The 20,268-nt window shown below is 41.3% G+C and overlaps 1 pseudogene; it reads left to right on the forward strand.

Annotated features, from left to right (window-relative positions):
• LOC105516374 overlaps positions 1 to 20,268 on the forward strand; it is a 67,474-nt pseudogene that overhangs the window by 27,383 nt on the left and 19,823 nt on the right.

Genomic DNA, 20,268 nt, shown 5'->3' on the forward strand with positions numbered 1-20,268 from the left:
TGAACAATGAGATCACTTGAACACAGGGCGGGGAACATCATGCACCAGGGCCTGTCAGGGAGTGGGGTTTCGGGGAGGGATAGCATTAGGAGAAATACCTAATGTAAATGATGAGTTGATGGGTGCAGCAAACCAACATGACACATACATACCTATGTATCAAACCTGCATGTTGTACACATGTAACCTAGAACTTAAAGTGTAATAATTTAAAAAAAGAAAACAAAGTAAAGGATGTTTCTTATGGGATCCTTAGAGGAAACCCATTTTCATTCTAAGAATCTTTTTCTCCCCCTCAATTACCCAAGAGTAATGTTTGGCAAAAGTTTTAGTTTGGTAGTGAAAATATCATGCTCTAAAGACAACTTTTCATAAATGACATTTATAGACCATCTTGCAAATGTTAAAAATTAAGATGGCATAAAATGTCTGTTTTCCATTTCCAAGTTCATGTTTTCCTTAACTCTTGTGCACAGAGGCCGAATCATCACTGGGAATCCAAGATCTCACATTTATCAGATTTTTGACTGCAAACTTCTTTTGCCTTTGGTTCATAAGTTTCTTCTTCTGGTCTGTGTTCTCTCATAACATATGAAATCACTTGCATTTTTCTTAATGCCATTACCATGATAACCTTGTGTAAGTCACTTCTTTGCCTTCTTATAGATACACACGCTGCTGGTGGTGGTGTACAGAAATGAATGGGTCCCAGAGGAAACAGCTGTGATGGTTCATTTACACACTCAGCATCTATTTATTGAATAACTTCTATGTGCCCAGCACTGTGCTATTAGCAGAGACAGCAGGGAAGAGGCGACAGGTCCATGGTCTCAAGCAGGTTACCTTCATGTGGGGAAGAGAGATAAGAAATAACCAGGAGGGTTCCGAGAGTGGTAATTACTGCGAAGAAATACATTATATAAGACAGCAATCTGGTGCGATTAATACAGTGTAAGTGACTTGATATAAGCAATATGAAGAGTCTTAGTAATGCAGCAGTGTTGTAAATGTAGCGTACACAGTAGCACACATAGCAAATTAGATACAGGAAAATAGCGTAATACAGACAGAGAGTGACCAGAGGCGGGTGCCAAGTTTAAATTAGGAATGGCTCAGGGAATGCATTCTGAGGAACGGCATTTGTTTCTAGCAACTGTGAATCCATTTTATGAATGGAAAGGAAATGAGGCATGTGGTGATCTTCACCTCCAGCACCTTCCCTCTCAGTATGAGACCATCATCTGGGTGCCCAGACTCCCCTGGCAGACTGAGATCTGGAACATGCAGTGAGCTAGATCAAGGGCTGGAGAATTTTAGTGGCTTCCAACAGAAGCTGAAAAACCAGAGAGAAGACTGTGGATCTGATGCTCCTGGGACTCAGAACCTTTATAACTCTTTATAAACGGGATAAACTGGTTCTCAGGGGTTCAGACCCCAGGAAAGCAACATCCACAATAGTTAACAATGGTCTGGGCTTGGTCAGATGGATCTGACTTGCATTCTTACTAGCATTCTGATGTGAGAAAATTAAAATGGGAAGAATAATCATGTCTATCTCATAGGATAGTTAAGATTAAGTAAAATAATGCAATACTTAGAAGCACTGAGCACAAAACCTGGCCTTTAGGCGATAGCTATAGTTACTTTTATTCTAATTTCCCTATTGTTCTTTCCTGTGTTATTCATTTCCAGCTATTTGTGGGTGCCAGCCAAGGTCCGTAGACTTCAATACATTGGGTGAGGGTGTGGAGTCTGGAGTCAGACTGCCTGGCGTTACTCCTGGCTGTGACCCTTCTACCTGCATGACTCTAGACATGCTATTTAACTTCTCTGTTTCTCAGTTTCCTCACCTACAAATTGAGGATGAGAATTATACTTCATAGTTGTCCAGAGAATTCAATGAAATATATCTGCAAAGCACTTAAAATCATAGCTGGCAAAGAGTAAGCACTAAAAACATATTGAAAATTTCCAGAAATTACTATTGTATTATTGCAAGTATGCTAAAATACTGAATCAAATATATTCCTGATGTATTGTAGATCAAACATAGCACAGCTTCCTTTCCAGCTGTGGGTCCACAGTGGGCATTCCTGAGTACGAGGTGACTCTCCTCCACGGCTGCAGAGCCCCAGAGGCCCCAAGTGGTTTCCATCCTGAGGCTCTGCCATCATCCTGGGGTTTATTGTTGTCTGGGTCTCACTGGAGGATGGTAAAGACAGCATGGAGGAGGCAAAACTACTTCTCAAAATCTTTCGGTCCAGCGGCAGCATGAATTACATGAATTATTTTTATATTTCTCCAATTCTATTGGTTAAAATGTCTCATGTGACTATGTCTACATGCAGGGAGTACTAGGGAATGTAAGTCAAAGCAAGGCAGCACACGTGGCAATGGGGGCCCATTTAAAAGCAAACAAACAATACACAAAAAAGCACTCAAATTATAGATAGATGATGATACCTGTGACAGAACAGCTACCTCTCCACCAAAATCATTCTTCCTCTTCCTCGCCTTGGGTAAGAACAAGGAGAAGAAAAAGAAGATGATGAAGATGGAGGAGGAGGAAGGAAAGAGTAAGAAGGGGGGAATGAGAAGAAAGGAGAAAGTGGAGGAGACAGAAGAGGAACTGATGGTGTCCTTAGAGGCCTTTTGACACTTCATCAGCCACTGAGAAGAAGGTGGCACTTGAGGTTTATGGGCTCTGATCAGCCGCAAGCAGGTTATACCACGCTTTGGTTTCTTTCCAGATCACCAGTGTGTGTTTAAGTGATGTTTTCTTTTTCTTGCAGAGGGCAGAAGCCCAAAACTAACCTGTATAGTCAAAAACATCTAGCTGTTTCTTGTAGCAGATTGTGTCCATAAGTGTCAATGAAGAGTAATTTCGGGGTGAAAAGATAAGATAAAACACTGATTACTGGATGACAGGTTTTCTCTGCTCAACAATCTTTGAATTATCCAGTAAACTTTGCTTCCAGAGTGGTATATTAATAACACACCTAAGCACATATTTTGTTGCTTAAGCTGAGAGGCATTTTCACGTTGAAGGGAAAGCTTTTGAAGATGGTGGTAGATTAACATAGCCCAAATATCTTGACATCCCCAATAGGAAGAAAGTAAAACTAAGTTTCCTGATCTAAGGAGTCCAAGAAATTAAATTCTCTCTGTTCTATTGCTGAAGTACTGCAGAAACTGCTTTAGACAGAAGGATACCAGAGAAGAAAAACATTGCCGAATGTTTAAAATTTATTTTATTTTTTGAAAAAAGAAGCATGATGACATAGTCCAAAATCAAACAACATAAAAAATACACATTGAAAAGTTTATCCTCACCCTATCTACTTCCATCAATTTCCTTCCAATTCTCTTTGCAGTGTTTTTTCATTTTTCTTCTTGTGTTTTTTAAATAAAATAAAATAGTAATATACATTATTATACCTTTTTCTCTTTCATTCTTTCATTGAATGGAGTATGCTGTACACACCGTGCTGCACTTGTTCGATTTTTTCATTCTGCAATAAATCCTGGAGGCTTTCCATGCCACTACCTAGAAAGCAAACTCATTATTTCACAGCCACTGTGTGTTCCAGGGTGGGCTTGTTCCTTAGGTGTTCCTGAGTATTTTATTCTGCTTTTTCCATTAAAAGCTTGCTTTCCCTTTACCCCACTCAAAGCAAAACACAATCATGTAACTGAGATGTGGTCCACACTTCACCATTTCCAAATTGCTCTGATGTGATGCTTAGATAGTAGCTTTGTGAAGCTGAGGATGAATACCCTCTATTCCAGTTTCAGGGCCTAAGACTCATGCCTGAGGTCTCCGCAGCCAGTGGCAGAGGCAACTACAAAGCTCCCCTAACCTCTCCACGCCACCATCATGCCTCTGTTCTCAGGGACATCATAGGAAGGCCAGGTAGTCGATGGTCCCTCTGTTGGCAGCTTCTTCAATACCCCCTCACACGCAAGGAACTTGATCTGAGATATCATCCATGCTGCTTAATTCCTGGATGGTTTTGGGTCGGAGGTCAGGCCTTTCACAAACTGGATTCTACTTGCTTTGATTCAAGATTCCATTAACAACAGAATGGGCAGGAAACCACATTGCAAAGTCTTCTCTTCAGGTTATAAATAGTGAGTTTGCCAGTATTCAACCTTCCAAGAAAAAGGGAGAATAGAAGAAGTGAGGAACCCATTAGACACACATGAAACTACAGCTATTATTATGTTTTAATATTTTGTAATATCTCCCTCCCATTTTCTAAAATATAAGCTTCCCAGGCACAGAGGATAAATCTGTTTCACTCACCACTCCTTCTCCAGAGCATAGAACCTGGACTGGCCCTCAGTAGGGCTCATAGAAAATATCTATTGATCAATTCATGATAAAGAGGAGGAAGCAGAGTCCTTTGGGCCTTCAAAAAGAACGTTTACTGGATCTGGGTGGCAGCCCACAGAGGCCAGGAGTGCCCTGCACCTATCTGGGGCTGGGAGGACAGCGTAGGTCTCCATCACCTTCTCTTGGGACCACCTGTATTTATGCACCTTTTTCCAGTATTCCCATTGCCTTTACATTGCAGCCAAAGCCCTGAAGCTGTGCTTCCTCCCTGGGCTGGGCTATGGTAGGTGGGGAATGGGTTGTATGAGAGTTTTTGCTCCACATCTTTCATCTCTTTCCATTGTCATCTCTCCCTGGTACCTGAAAAATGGCATGCCTTTCCTGGGTCAGAAGAGGTAATTAAAAATAACTTTTCATTGCTGGTTACTGAACAGGAAGCCTCTGACTGAGTCCATTAACAAATCAGAGTGGGAAGTCTGATTTCTATGAATGAAGCTTTCACATCTAAAGGCAAAGAAATTGCTGAGAATGGCATGTTTGGAGGAAGATTGTGTGCACTTTGCGTTTTAAGATCCATGTCACTCTGCAAAAATATCACAACAATGCAGGATAGTTAAATAGCTTAACTGTTATAGTTAAACATTTTCTTCTTTTTTTTTTTTTTGAGTCAGAATCTCACTCTGTCGCCCAGGCTGGAGTGTAGTGGCACGATCTCTGCTCACTGCAAGCTCCGCCTCCTGGGTTCACGCCATTCTCCTGCCTCAGCCTCCCAAGTAGCTAGGACTACAGGCATGTGCCACCATGCCTAGCTAATTTTTTGTATTTTTAGTAGAGACGGGGTTTCACCGTGTTAGCCAGGATGGTCTCAATCTCCTGACCTCGTGATCCACCCACCTCGGCCTCCCAAAGTGCTGGGATTACAGGCCTGAGCCACCGCGCCCGGCCAGTTAAACATATTTTTAAGCCTATTTCTGCCTAGTGCTGTAGGCCTTGGAGGTGCAAAGGTGAATCAAAGAGACATAGAGTTCACAGGTGTCTAGAGAGTTAGGGCACAAAACAAATAGATGATATTGAATGTGGTATAATACATCTTCAAACAGACTTCTGACATGATGTGGCTGTGTCCCCACCCAAATCTCATCTTGAGTTGGAGCTCTCACAATTCCCACATGTTGTAGGAGGGACCCAGGGGGAGGTAATTGAATCATGGGAGCGGGTCTTTCCTGTGCTGTTCTCGTGATAGTGGAGAAGTCTCATGAGATCTGGTAGTTTTACAAAGGGGAGATCTGGTCTCGTGAGATCTGGTTTTATAAAGGGGAGTTCCCCTACACAAGATCTCTTGCCTACTGCCTTGTAAGATGTGACTTTTTTCTTCCTTCACCTTCCACCACGATTGTGAGGACTCTCTGGCCGCACAACCATGGAACTGTGAGTCAATTAAACCAAAATTACCCAGTCTTGGCTATGTCTTTATTAGCAGAATGAGAACAGACTAATCCAACCTGTTTTACTTCCATTTATAAGGCAGCTCTAAAACTTCATTTATCCACATACCACTTTCAAGATACTTCCTTTTTCAAATACCACCTTTATTATTGTTCCTGTTAAGCTCTTTAATCCTTATTTAAATTAGGATGCTCATCTCACTGACACAAAAAACCAAATAGTACAATCCACCATGTAACAAAAAGTCACCTAAAGATGAATTTGGAAAAAATGAACTGATACTGTTAAAAATCTGAGTAGATACTATGGTCTGCTTATGTCTGTGAGTGAGTTTGTCTTCATTAACTAATGAAGAACAGCAAGGGTCAGAGAACTATTGAAGACATTCCAGCACTGCAAAGAGACTTTCTCCTAATATCATTGAAAGGATTGAGAATTAAAATGGGAATAACTTTTCCCTCTGTTTTTAAAGGCTATGTTCCTTTGCTACCTATAATTTTCTCATCTAAAATTATTTGTTTTACCCACTGACATATTCACCTTGCACTTTGGGAAACCCAAATTGCTGTTACTATGCTGGTGAAAATTTTCCTATCACTTAGAGCTGCAGTTCTAAGGAAGGAAGAAAGAAGCCATGATTGGCAACAGGAGAGACACATTTCAGATGTTTTAGCAGTAATACAAGTAAATGGTTCTCAAAGTGTGCAATAGACAAGCCTCACCCTGGGAAAACCACCTTCACAATCATGGTATCTACCATGCCAGGAAAGTGTAATTCTCAGACCTTACAAGGAGGCAGAACAGCATATTGTAAAGAAGCTGGGTTTCAAAAGTGAAATGAAGCTAGATCCCAGTGTGCTAATTGGCAATTATCTGGGCCACCCATAAGCCTCTCTGAGCCTTGGTTTCTTCTTGCAAAAATAAGGATGTACTTCATACTTGTTGAGAAGATGAATGGATTTAGCTGTAGAAAGGAAGAGTTCACAGCAGGCAGTCTACCTGGGCATAGACCCTGCTTCTGCAGACCACCATCTGTGGATGGGTAGCCTCTCTTCCCCATGCCTTGGTTTCCTCATCAGTAACATCAGAGAAATAATCCAACCATACTCTTTGGAGCTCTGTGAAGCATACATGGGTTCAATATGCACGGTTATCATGTGCTGCTGGGGAAGTTGATGTCAGCTCTCTTCCTTCCATGAGCACATGGAACAGGGCACCCAGCAGGTCTCACTCAGCATCCATGAGTCACTCCTCTTTCTCCCCTAACAAAATCCCCAGATACTAAACACACAGACTAGGCAGTAGCAACTAAAGTGTTCTCATAAAGGGACACAGGACAGCCACTTCTTGAGGGGAAGGTTCTGGAATTGCAGAGCCAGAGAGGCTGTTTCAGGGTGGGTTCTGGACAGGTGAGGGTCAGAGCAGAGCATGAGGCAGAGTGAGAGGAAGGGCTGGATTCCTGTGGAAGGAAGAGAGAAACCAAGATAGGCAACATGAGAGACATATTTCAGATGTCTTAGCAGTAATACAAGTAGCTTAGCTCAGAAAGCAGTGAGTTTTGATTAGGGCAGGCTAGTGGAAGGAGAGGGTTCCTCTGGCAAACTTAGGGCCATAAGCTCAAGAAGTTGCTTCTGTACAGGCTAGAGGGCCTCAGCCAACAAAGAGGGTTATGCAATGATGGTGCAGCAGCCCACACAATGATCATTACTGTCCCATAGTAAACATCTACCTGCCTGCTGGCAGGACTATGAACAGAAAAGAGATGAACACCATTCCTTTAAACAGTTTATTGCAATTCTGCTATGTTTGAAACGTTAATCCTAGTTGATGGGAAAATGTTATTCTTTGAACATTCAGTATCTCCAGATGGGCTGTTTTGAGTTATTGTCCCTTAATTAAATGAAGTTCTCAGACAATGTACTGTTAATTGTTATCATATATTTTTACCAATAAGGGAAGCAAATGGACCAAGACGATACTTTCCAAACTCCCTTTTTAATTGGCAAGTGTAATGGAATCGGAGCATAACACTTTCCTAAGCAATTCCCACAAGTGCATGCATTGAGCCAAGGGCTGGGAGAGCACTTTTTTGGGAGCCCTGAGTTAAGAAATTCACAGTGCTTATGAGGGGCAGAGATGCATGAGCCTCCTCGCCTACATCTCAGGTCTTCTTGCCACTCTCGGACTCCATCCTGGCTGAGAAGACGGTGATTGTCCTGGATGACTGAGTCACCATCGCGGAGCCAGGAGTGCAGCTCGTAGCTGGCATGTCTCTCTCCCTGCAGCCACACTGAGCAGAAAAAAGGGCCATCGTCTCCACAGTCGCTGCCCTGGATGTTCTTCAGTCCCCATAGCAGGTGAGCATCCTAGGGGCCCTGCGTTCCTGGTCAGTGGAGATGAATTCTGTCTTGGTTAGTACATCCTGTGAAGGACAGCAGGAGAGCCCTCATGCCTAGGACTGGGGATTCTTGAAGCTTCTTGCTTCTTATCCAGGTGGCCCTGTCTCTGAGAAAAGTATTCAGTGGCTTAGACACATTTCCTCTTAAGTGCTTTTCCAAGCCGACCACATCCCCATACGCCATTTGCTTTCCCCTGGGCTTATCTGTGTGAGGCATAGCCTGCTGCTAGACCGTGACCAAAGGATCACATGTTTTTGCTTTTGCCAAAGCAGGTTGTTTGCAATGCTTAGAAATTCCATTTCAGCTACTTGAACAAGCATGGCTAATAAACACTAAATTGCTACTGTTTACAGCAATTATTGTCAACTCTAAAATTCTCTCTCATCTTTAAATGTGTACAAATCATTTTTGAAGATACCAGGGCCACTTTGCCATTCAGGCCAGCCAGTCTCATAATCCATCTTCCTGAGTCCTTCCAGCCAGTGGGTGTTTTGCTTCATCAGCACCAGCTTCCTAATGAAGAGCGTTCAAAGTAATATTATCTTGAACACCTGATTAGTTGCACCTGCAATTGATTCAGATATATTGCCTGATCTTCTAAGTGTTTTTAAAAAGGTCAAAGTCAAATCTGTTGTAGGTATGCAATAAATTAATTTACACTTTCACGCATTTATTAAAGTCTATTACTTGTTCCTCATACCAGTGAGGTTATAGCACATTATTGATGCCAGTTCAAGGAATGACAGGAACTGTTCAAGATTATAAAACATGAATGTCTATTTTTCTCAGACTATGTATTTAGAGAACATTTCATTGTAAATCATTTTTGTATTTTTGATTTGTAGGAACCTGATTATAACATAATACTTCTGTTTCATTTTCCTTAGAAAGTAATAGTAAGTTCTTGAATTTTGTTCAGTGACGGCTGGTGACACCTTTAGACATTTATGATTCCAAGGATTTTCCATTTATTGTCTCATCATTGAATGACATGGTGGTGTCTGTCCAGGTTCAAACCTTAAGCTCAAATGGTTGTGATTGCAGAGGACCCTTAAGTTAGACATAATGATTAGTGAACCTGTCAGAAGACCAACAGGAGGAGTGTTCTTACCCCAAGTAAAGAAAACTTAAAGGTCAAATTTGAACCAAGTAGTAATAAACACCAAAGATTTTTGTGTTGTCTTATTTTTACACTTAGACAGTAAGCATTTTTAATTGAAATTTTCTTAAAGAGGCAGGAGAGATATTGAGAGCATAAATCGGGAATATAAAGACCACCTCAGTGATTCCTAGAGCACAAAGGAAACCAGGAGAGAGTGGTCCAGGAATGGTTCCACCATGGTATGCCTGTTGACCAAGAGGAAAGTACCAAAAAAAGCACAACCTCTCAGCCTCCTGTGGGGGTTCAGTGAGGATGGTAGGATACATTGTAAAGTAGACACAAACCTTCCTGGAAGGCCAGAAGGTTTTGCAAAAGCCTTGGGGAAATGTTATGGCTGAAGGCAGCCTAATTGACTTTGAGCTAATAGCAAGGGTAAACAACAAAGGAATGTAAGGGAGTTTATCTAAATAGCTTGTTTACTCATGTGATCCTAAGACAAACCTTTGATCATCTATAGGACTACTGTCTCCAGGGGAAGGTGACAAGATTAATTACCCACAGGTGTGTTGACTCAAAGCCTTTGTCATTAAATCTGTACTAAGTAAATGGAAACGTTGCTGGCTTATCAAGGTGATGCTACAAAATCAGAGCAGAGCCCCTTATTTGGACCGACAGGCAAAATACCTGTGTCAGTGTACGTCTCTCATCCATTGCTGGGTCAGGGTCTGCAGGTCAGACTCCCACAGCTTCCCATGGATGGAAATAATAAGCTACTCAAAAGTGGTCTAGATGCCTTCACAAGTTTCTCCACTCAAGGGATATCACCAGATCCTAGTAGTTCTGGTGACCATACAGTGACCTCAAGGGGGCTAATGGACTTGGAGATTGGCATGTATGCCCTGTTCTGTGTGGGGGTGCAAGGACCCTTTCCCCACACAACACACACACGTAAACATATATATATATATATAAGTGTGTGTCTGTGTGTGTGTGTGCGCACATGTGTGGCTGTGTGTGAATACTGAAGATCTGGATAATAACCTAGTTAGTGAGATCAACAGTGACTGTCAAATGTTCTCAGATTTGGTTGGTACGGATGTTTTTGAGCATAATAGGATCACACCAAATATTTTTCTGTTCTAAATATTTTCTGCCTATAATGAATCATGGATTATATCACCTCCTTTTGGGTAGTCAGTGTAAAACTATTAGGTACTGTGTCCATAATATCTAAACTAAACTGTGGGAAAATATAAATTAAGAAGTCTTGAAGTCCAGTTTTCTGAGTGTCATGCATCTGCCTGAATCGTCTCTCGTTTCATGACCAAGATATCCAAATTATCAATCTTGATAACTAACCTGAGCCAAAAAAAACATTTATAAAAGCCCTTCCCTTCCCTTCCCACAGGAATGGAGAGTTCAAACTCCCCGTGAGAGAGGCGCCAGCAAGCCTCTTGAGAGGGCACTGGGCTTGAATTCTGTGGTCGTGCAGAGCAAAGTTTAGAGGCTAAATGGAAACCACAGGACCTGGAAAAATTGAAAATGAGCAACCACCATATCCAGGGTCCAAATGTGCTGTGCTGGACGCCAGAGAACAGGGACTAAGAAGCAGCTACCATAACAAAGAACTAGCACTTAAGCACACAGGTGGGTTGCATTTGAGGGAAAGCAAGAAGGAAACTGGAAGAAACTTCCAGAAGACAATACTCGGCAAACCCTAGAAAACACTGTGAACCCTAGAAAATCGACTTGGTAGCTCTTTTAAATTGCACACTTGCAACGTTAAATTCCCAGAATATAAGTACCCTTAAAATCTAACAGGAAAGTGAAAAATAGAAACCATAAATGCAGGGAGAAAAATTGATTTTTGTTTTGTCTTATTTTTACACTTAGACAGTAAGCATTTTTAATTGAAATTTTCTTAAGATAATTATAGCTCTACATGCAATTTTAAGAAATATTTCTGAGACATCCCTCCCATATGTTTTCCCAATGGTAACATCATATAAAACTTTAGTAAATATCTCATCCAAGATAATGATTTTGATACAACTTGCAGATCTTATTCAGATTTCCCCAATTTTTCTTGTACTCATTTAAGTTCTATAAAGTGTTATTGCCTTTGTAGGTTTAGGTATCCAACAGCACCGTGGAGATAAGAAACAGTCCCAGCATTACAAGGATCCTCCATACTCCATCTTATAACCACACAAACATTCCCATTTCCCCTGTTCACAGCCAATGGGAACCACTAATCTACACATCTAAAACTTTGCCATTTCAATAATGTTATATAAGTAAAATATGTTGTGTAAGTAATTTACTTATATATGTTATATAAGTAATAATAAGCAATAATGTTGTAGAAGTGAAATCATACAGTATGTAACCTTTTGACACCAGCTTTTTTCACTCAACATAATTCTCTGGAGTGCACATCTTTACTATGTTGAATCTTATAATCCATGAACAGAGAAGTTTCTCTACTTATTTATGTATTTTATTTCTTTAACTAATATTTGGTATTTTTCACCATACCGATCCTGTATCTATTTTGTTAATTTTATGCCTAAGTACTTTTCTTTCTTTGGAGTGATTTTAAAAGATATTGTATTTTTAAGTTAGATTTCTTCTTGCTTCTTGTTAGTACATAGAAATAAAAGTGATTTCTGTGTGTTAATCTTGTATCCTACAGCCATGGTAACTCACTCACTTGTTGGTGATAGGCACTTTTTAAAAATGATTTCTTTTTTTACATATGTAGAGGTCATGTTATCTGCAAATAGAGTACTTCCTCCTTTGCAATATGTATGGATTTTATTGTTTCTTGCCTTGTTTCAGTGTCTAGAGCCTCTAGCATTATGTTAAATAAGACTGATAAAGGTATAAATCCTTGCTGTATTTATGATTTAAGGAGGAAAGCATTAAGTATTTCATCATTAAGTACAATGCTAGCTGTAAGATTTTTTGTAGATGGTTTTATATAAACCCGGAAGCAATTTCCCCCTATTACTAAACTTGCCAAGGTATATATGTACGTATTTTTAAATGGATCAGTGTTGGATTTTGTCAAATGCTTTTTCTGAGTCCATCAACAGGATTGTATGATTTGTTACTATACTACTAGCATGTTGCTATGGTGGATTACATTAATTGAATTTGAATGTTGAACCATCTTGCAGATCTGGAGTAAATTCGTTTTTGATCACAAAACATTATTTTATTTATATACAGCTGGATTCAGTATGCTAATATTTTTTGGAGGATTTTTGCATTTAAGTTCTTTTCTGCTACCATTGTGTGGTTTTGATATCAGGGTAATACCAGCCTCAAAAATGAGTTGGGAAGTGTTCCTTCTTCTATTTTCTGGTAGAGATTGTATATAATTCATATCAACTTAACTCTAAATGTTGATAGAATTATTTAACGAAATTATCAGAGCCTGAAACTGTCTTTGTCAGAAGGCTTGTAATTATAAATCCAATTACTTTAACGGATACAGAGCTATTCAGATTGAGTGAGATTTGGTAGTTCTCTCAGAAGGTGATTAATAATTTCTTCTAAGTTGCTAAATTTATGAACTTAAAGCTGTTTATGACATTCTTTAATTCTTTAAGCTGAACTTAAAGCTGTTTATGACATTCTTTAATATCTTATTAGTGGCTGCAGACTTTGTAGTGATATTCCCTATTTTATTCCTGTTATTGGTGTTTTGCATTTGTCTCTTCTTTGTCAGTGGTGTTAGAAGGTTACTCATTTTTGGTTTTTTAGAAGAACCAGCTTTTTGTCTCAATGGACTTCCCTATTGGTTTTCTATTACAATTTAATTGATTTCTGCACTCCATTATTTCCTTCCTTCTGCTTGCTTTGAGTGCATTTTGATCTCTTTCTAGGTTCTTGAGGAAGGAACTTAAGTTACTGATTTGAGACCTTTCTTCATTTTTAATGTGAATATTTTGTGCTATACATTTTCCTCTCAGAACTGCATTGCCTGCATCTCCAATATTGTGATATGTGGGTTTTCATTTTCATTTGGATATATACATTTTTAAATTTCCATTGACTCCCTTTTTGACCCATGAATTATTATGTGTGTGTTATTAAATTCCCAAATATTTGAGCCTTTCCCTGTTGTCATTCTGTTATTGATTTCTCTCCTCTCTCATTCCAGTTTTTAAAAATTTGTTGAGACTATTTTCATGGAGCAAGATGTGGTCTGTCTTGGTGAATATTCCGTGGGTACTTGAAAAAAAAGCAAAGCATTTTCTGATTTCGGCTGGAGTACAGTAAGTGTTTTTAAGCTTGACAAATTTTATTTTAAAAAGTCTGCTTTTGTGCATTTTGATCGACATTCTTCTTTACTTCTTTTAGAAAATTACCTTCTTAATGTTGGGATATTGGGATCAGAGTAAAGGCTCCATCCATCAGAGAACTATCCAGGTCAATAGCAACAACCACAAAGGGCTGTTTTGTGTGAACCTTACACAAAACTTGGAAATTTTTTATTTGTTTATTTGCCTGTTTGTTTTGAGACAGGTTCCTGTTGCCCAGGTTGGAGTGCAGTGGCGCCATCACGGCTCACTGCAGTCTCAACTTCCTGGGCTCAAGCGATTCTCCCACCTCAACCTCCTGAATAGGTGGGACTACAGGTGTGTGCCACCATGCCCAGCTAATTTTTTGGAGAGATGGGATGTTTCCGTGTTGCCAGGCTTATCTCGAAGTGCTGGCCTCAAGTGATCTCCCCACCCAGACCTCCCAAAGTGCTAGGATTACAGGTGCAAGCCAGGGTGCCCAGCCTGGACAACTGTTTTTATCCAGCCAAATCATGCTATAACATATTTTCAGTTCTCTATTTCAGGCTTCAAATTGATATGACAAATGCTTTATAAACTCAGAAATTATATTTTCCATTAAAACCATAGCTGTAAAATGTAACACGTATCTTTTGTTCTTCTGTAAAGGGATAACTTCAAATGAATGGTGAAAAAGCTATGCTAAAATATCCATTGCAGATTTGTGCTAGTGTGCTATAGGAAATGCATGGAAAAACTGGGGCTTGTGTAGTAATTTAAATCAATATGTAGCTTAAGTGCATTTTAAAAGCAGAGCAAAGTTGAAAGATTTAAATATTCGGATATCTCCCTCTAAAATATTTAAACCAATGGGGGAAAAAACATTGAGTAATAATATTGTGAAATATGTGACATAAGAACTTTGTCCTAGAAAGTACCCATGTTAGGACTGTTGATGGGACCACCAGGGTCGTAGTGATCTTTCTCTGCATGGCTTTCAAATTTCCTTCTCCTTTTGCTGAACGTTACTTCAGAAATAAAGTGACCCCATTTTCCAGAATAAATGCACCTTTTAAGCATGGGGAACTTATTATTTTTAGCATGGAAATAAATCTTGAAATTTTCAGTTGTCTAATTATTTTACCCCCAAATATCCCCTTTTGAATTTCAACATTTTATTATAGGGGAGAAAAAGTAGTATCATTTCCTCACCCTTCACAAGGGTCACAGCTAACAACCCTGTAACAAAAGATATATTAGCAAGAGAAAAGCATATTCATTTATTTAATCAAAGTTTTACATGTTACAATATCCTTCAGAAAGGAAGAGCCGAGGATCCAGGAAAACTGCACAGCCCTGTAAAGTATGACTGGAAAAAAGGGGGTGTGGCCTAATGGCAATCAATGAGGGACTTAGTAAGGACTTTGTGTTCGATTCTTCTAGGTCTCTCTGTGTATCCTTCCCTTCCCTCCAGGAATGGACAGCAGCAAATGGGCCAGGACACCTGTCACACGAGGGTCTTGTGAATTACTCTCAGGGGGCGGAGGTCAGAGAAATCCCTTATGTCCAGCCTTTGCATACCAAAGTGAGGGACAGTCTGAATGACCCTCTTGTTTCTGCAGCTTTCTCAGTTCTCAAGGTGCCATATTTTGCAGTATCGTGTTCTGAGCCCTGGCAGCTCATACACAGTCAAATTGTACGTATATCCATATACATACACACATAGATACACATACACACACACACATATATATACACACACACAGAGAGACACATATGTAACTATTTGTATATTTTACAATTCATCTAGATTTTTTTACATCCTTCATGCAAAATTTGAAGTAATTAAAATATTACAAAAGAGGAACGTTCATTAACAATTGCAAACAACTCTACTGTCTAAAAACCTGTCATCTTTTCTCCTAGCAGGCTGGGGAAAACTTCTTTCCAGATGCCTCAGAAAAAGGGCTTCTGTTTCTCACAGTCCCATCCAGGGTCAAATGGTGTTGACAGTCAGTGCTGACAAGCATGATGCTGCAGATGCTTGAGAGCCTTTGACCTCTGTCCACCCTTTGGTCTTGCTTGTCAATGACTTGGTTATGCGTATGCATTTGGGGCAGGGGCTTTGTACAGGATCAGGGACCCGGGTGCTGAGGTTTCCAGAACAGGCAGAGCTCTGAGACATAAGGAAACCACAGGGCAGGTGGGGATTCTGTTTGGGAAGCTGACATAGATGTTTCAGCTGAAAGTCGGGCCGTGCATTTGCCAAGTCCCTAGAGGCTCACTGTTGGGGGGTGAGTGTATTTCTTGAAACTGCCAGAGTCATGTTTGGCATCTTAGCAAATGTCACTCCTTGCTTTCAGGATGAATAGAGATGCCTCTTTGGCACTAACTTGACTTGTCATAATAAATGCCTCATACTGAGTCTGCACTTTTTTCCAGGCCTTACAAACATCATTTAATTAATTGGATAAAAACACAGGAGTTGGCTTTGTGAAATCGAGGCTGTGGAGTAGCAGGCTTTCCTGCCACTAAACTGTTGGCAGTAAAAGAATCAAAAATGCACTCCCAAGTGCACAAACCCAGCCCCATCAGAATTATTTCTCGCCCTTTGGCTGTTTTTCACTAACAGCTTCCTCCTCCTCTTTTCACTGGAAACATGGGAGAATTGAGCCACAGAAGTCAGCGGGTTCTCCCCAGATCTCAGCATGCACGTGCACAGTTTAGTAAAATCGGTTTCAAAGAAGGAAAAAAGGAAAGTTTGAAATAAGATGAAAAGAATGAATCTCTTAGATGAGTTTTGAGTAAATGCAAACACAACATTAAAAATGTATTTGTATATGAAATTCTTAGTACCTCTTGATTTTTTTTACTGTTTTATACAATTTACATAAGTCATACTGGATTTTTGGAATTTGCTTTTAGATTTTTACAAGAAATGTAGAAAGAGAAGAAAACACGTTAACTGGTTGCTGTGTTGACAGACTATTCTTTGCCTATCACTTTTTACATGGGAAATAGTGATCAAAGTCCATTAGGGAAAATGCTCTCCTAATGGATGAAATCGATAACGTTATCAATAGACAAAACCAGGTAATTTTCATGCTGTATGAGATGCCGTCAATTTTTTTTTCTTTGGCTTTAGCTGTTGTTTGGAAACAGTTTTTAAATACAAAGCATTTTTTATTTTATTTTAAGATATCGATGAGATATAGAAAAAACACAACGCATTTATTAATCTATGCTGTCCATTCAGATAAATCACCTTACAGAGACAGATGCTGCTTTGGAACTGGGGGGAGTCCATGTGATGCTGACTTTCCCACCCATTTGAACAGATTTTATTTCTTTGGGATAACTTAAATCATTTCTTAAACTGCCACTTTCTTTTAGTTTGTTGGGCCAAAGAACACGTGCCAGTTTGAGGGTTAAATCTCAATTTACTAATTTTATTTATAAGGTTAGAACTGAAATGAGCTGCTTCTTTGTTCTCAGTTGCTCTGAAACTAAGCCTGATTCACCAAAGAAAGTAACACCTAGGGCAAGTGTGGGAACTCGCGGTTGATGCGGTTACTTCCCTTCCAAACGCTTCCTTAGAGAGGGTGCCCATCACCATCACTTTAGGATCTCTTGTATCCTTGTGGATTCCCACCTAGTACAAACATTTTCTGTTCCTGTAACCACTGTAGGCTGATGAGGAGCACATAGCTGGCACTGATAAGCACAGATCTCCAGGTACTCAACCCTCTCATTTCATTTTCCCTGTGGTGGCAGTTTCTTCTGGACACCTCTGGAAATGTGCATGGGACCCACTGCATCTCAGTTGCTCTGATGCAGTAAATCATCCTGCAGCAGCCAGCTCACAGGCCAACTTCGAATTAGTGTAAAATGTCACCATTATTGCCTTCCCAGCAACTCTAACGTATCTGGGCTTTTTACATGTCCTACAACATATAGCAGGCTTTGGAGCGTGTCTTCCTCCTTAGAGCCAGTGAAAGGCAGCCCACAAGATACCGACCTGTGCTATAGGGTCAAGGGCCCAGGGTGCTGAGTGCTATAGGGAAAGAGTGAGTCTCATCCTGTTCTCCAAAATTTGAGGTCCTTTGTCTTTAAGCTGTTGACCAAATCATACTGGAAGAATTTCTCCAAGAGTTTCTTATCAGTCCTGGTGAGCTGGAGATTTCTTACTCAAACAGAATTCGTTCCATAGGAAAGGGTCCCCTCTGCTCCTCAATGTTAATGGTCCTTCCTAAGTATTGATTGGATGGGGGCCTCAGGCCTGTGCTAACCACAAAGGATCTCCCTCTTCCGTGATCACAGTAGTCACGTATCTCATTGCCAAGTCATTATCTCTTATTATAAACAATCATCTGAGGAATATTCTTCAGTACAAACTGGGTTTTCTCAGGAAGTCAATGTCTGTTTCCCTTCCCTCTCCACCAGTTCCTTGTTTCCCAATGGGCAGGTGTGCCTTTCACCATCAGTAAATCTCCCGTAACAGGCCCCAGTACCTCTGCACTCCCCCTGGAGAACAGTGACACCTGTGACCTCGATATTCAACTTGGGAAGAGCAATTTAATACAAAAGGAGCATCATTTTAACTGACAATCACTGAACGTTTGGCGGAGGAATCATCCCATGACAGTGCGGGGAGATGCTGTGACCATGATGTGGCCATGATGGCGTTTGACCTCTAAGCAGGGGTCACAGTGGGAGTGTGTCCCAGCTGCTGAAGGTGATTTCACCGGCAAGACTATGAACAGTAGAGCCCCACGACTGACCACCTGCGGGGGCTGGCACTGTGCCATACACCTGGCACGGGTGTGTGGTTCTGCTGCAACCCTCAAAGTAGACACTAAAGGCAATAACACAATGGCAGTGTGATTTGCAGCATTTGCCTGGGAACATTAATATTGGTGCCCCTCAGCGTTACTCAGAAGGCTCTTCCCTAGACTTTCCCCGAGACCCCCTTTCAGTCTGTTTTAGCCTCTGCTTCAGTGTCTTTTCCAAAGAAACCTTTCCTGATGCTCTGTCTAAAGGACCACCCACTTCCCCTCAGCTCCAGTTTTTACACTGAGTTAATTTTCTCCCTGGGGCAGTGGCCAGCTGATTTTGTAGTAGATATGGGTGTGTTTATTGAATTCCTCCCACTAGCCTGGGGTCAGTGGGTTCACAGCCATTGTGCCCGGAAGAGTGCCCGGCACACAGTAGGCCTTCGGACTGTTTGCTGAATGGATCCCTGCTGCCTGTGTTCATTCCTTAAAGAAACAGTGGATTGTCGGACTTCCTTAAAGCACAGCCTGAGATGGGACAGATGATTTACTGAGGGTTGAGGTTTCTCAGAAGAAATGTGAGTGACACAAAAAAGGGAAGAGATGCGGAAGGGACTGATGGAGCCTGGGAGAGAAGCAGGACGAAGATGTCGGCCTGGCTGAAGGCCAGCTGAAGTTGATTCCACTGGAGCATCACAGTGTGAATGCCTCCAGAGTGTGAACACCTCTAGAGTGTGAACGCCTCCAGAGTGCGAATGCTTCCAGAGTATGAATGCCTTCAGAGTGTGAATGCTTCCAGAGTGTGAACACCTCCAGAGTGTGAATGCCTCCAGAGTGTGAATGCTTCCAGAGTGTGAATACCCCCAGAGTATGAATACCTCTAGAGCGTGAATGCCTCCAGAATGGGAATACCTCCAGAGTATGAATATCTCCAGAGTGTGAATGCTTCCAGAGTGTGAATGCCTCCAGAGTGTGAACACCTCCAGAGCTCCAGAGTGTGAATACCTCCAGAGTGTGAATGCTTCCAGAGTGTGAATTCCTCCAGAGTGGTCTCATCTTAGGTGAGGGCTCCACCTTCTGCAACCTAACATTGGGCAACTGTTGCCTTCAGGCTACTCCTGAGGGATAGTGTAACCTCTGTGGCATTTCTTTTTTTTTTCTTTTTTTTTTTTTTTGAGATGGAGTCTAGCTCTGTTGCCCAGGCTGGAGTGCAGTGGCGCGATCTTGGCTCACTGTAAGCTCCGCCTCCCGGGTATACGCCATTCTCCTGCCTCAGCCTCCCGAGAAGCTGGGACTACAGGCACCCGCCATCTCGCCCGGCTAGTTTTTTGTATTTTTTAGTAGAGACGGGGTTTCACCACATAGATCAGGATGGTCTCGATCTCCTGACCTCGTGATCCACCCGTCTCGGCCTCCCAAAGTGCTGGGATTACAGGCTTGAGCCACCGCGCCCGGCCCTCTGTGGCATTTCTAAGAGGGGTGGCTGGGGTTGTCAGGAGCCATCCTCAATAGTTGGACAAGACTGTGGCCCGTTGGCTGCACTGTGGACATCAGCGGATGGGTCCAGAGACCCAAAATGGGATCTGGATGGGAACTCAAGAGCACCCACTAGACTGATTTTCTGAGTAAACCTATTTGTTGAGCGGCTATGGTATTGGGAGAAGAGAAATAGACAGGAACTCTTAACGTAAAGCCTGGGACCCCTAGGGCATTATTCAGAGGGGTTTCAGAGGGCCTGCTTGTCTTCTGAAGTTCAGCTGAGAAGCTTCCCATGCTGAGAAGTAGAGCATGGCTTCCTGATTAGTAGTTCTGAATCTTCCACTGAATTCTAAAAAGGGTCTGTGGCCCATGGGAACGTCACTGACCTCTCTAGGCTGAAGGTTATCACCCGGTTATGCATAGTCCTCTAAATAATGACATT

This window comes from Colobus angolensis, unplaced genomic scaffold, assembly GCF_000951035.1.
Source record: "Colobus angolensis palliatus isolate OR3802 unplaced genomic scaffold, Cang.pa_1.0 Scaffold28, whole genome shotgun sequence".
In the NCBI taxonomy this organism is placed as follows: domain Eukaryota; kingdom Metazoa; phylum Chordata; class Mammalia; order Primates; family Cercopithecidae; genus Colobus; species Colobus angolensis.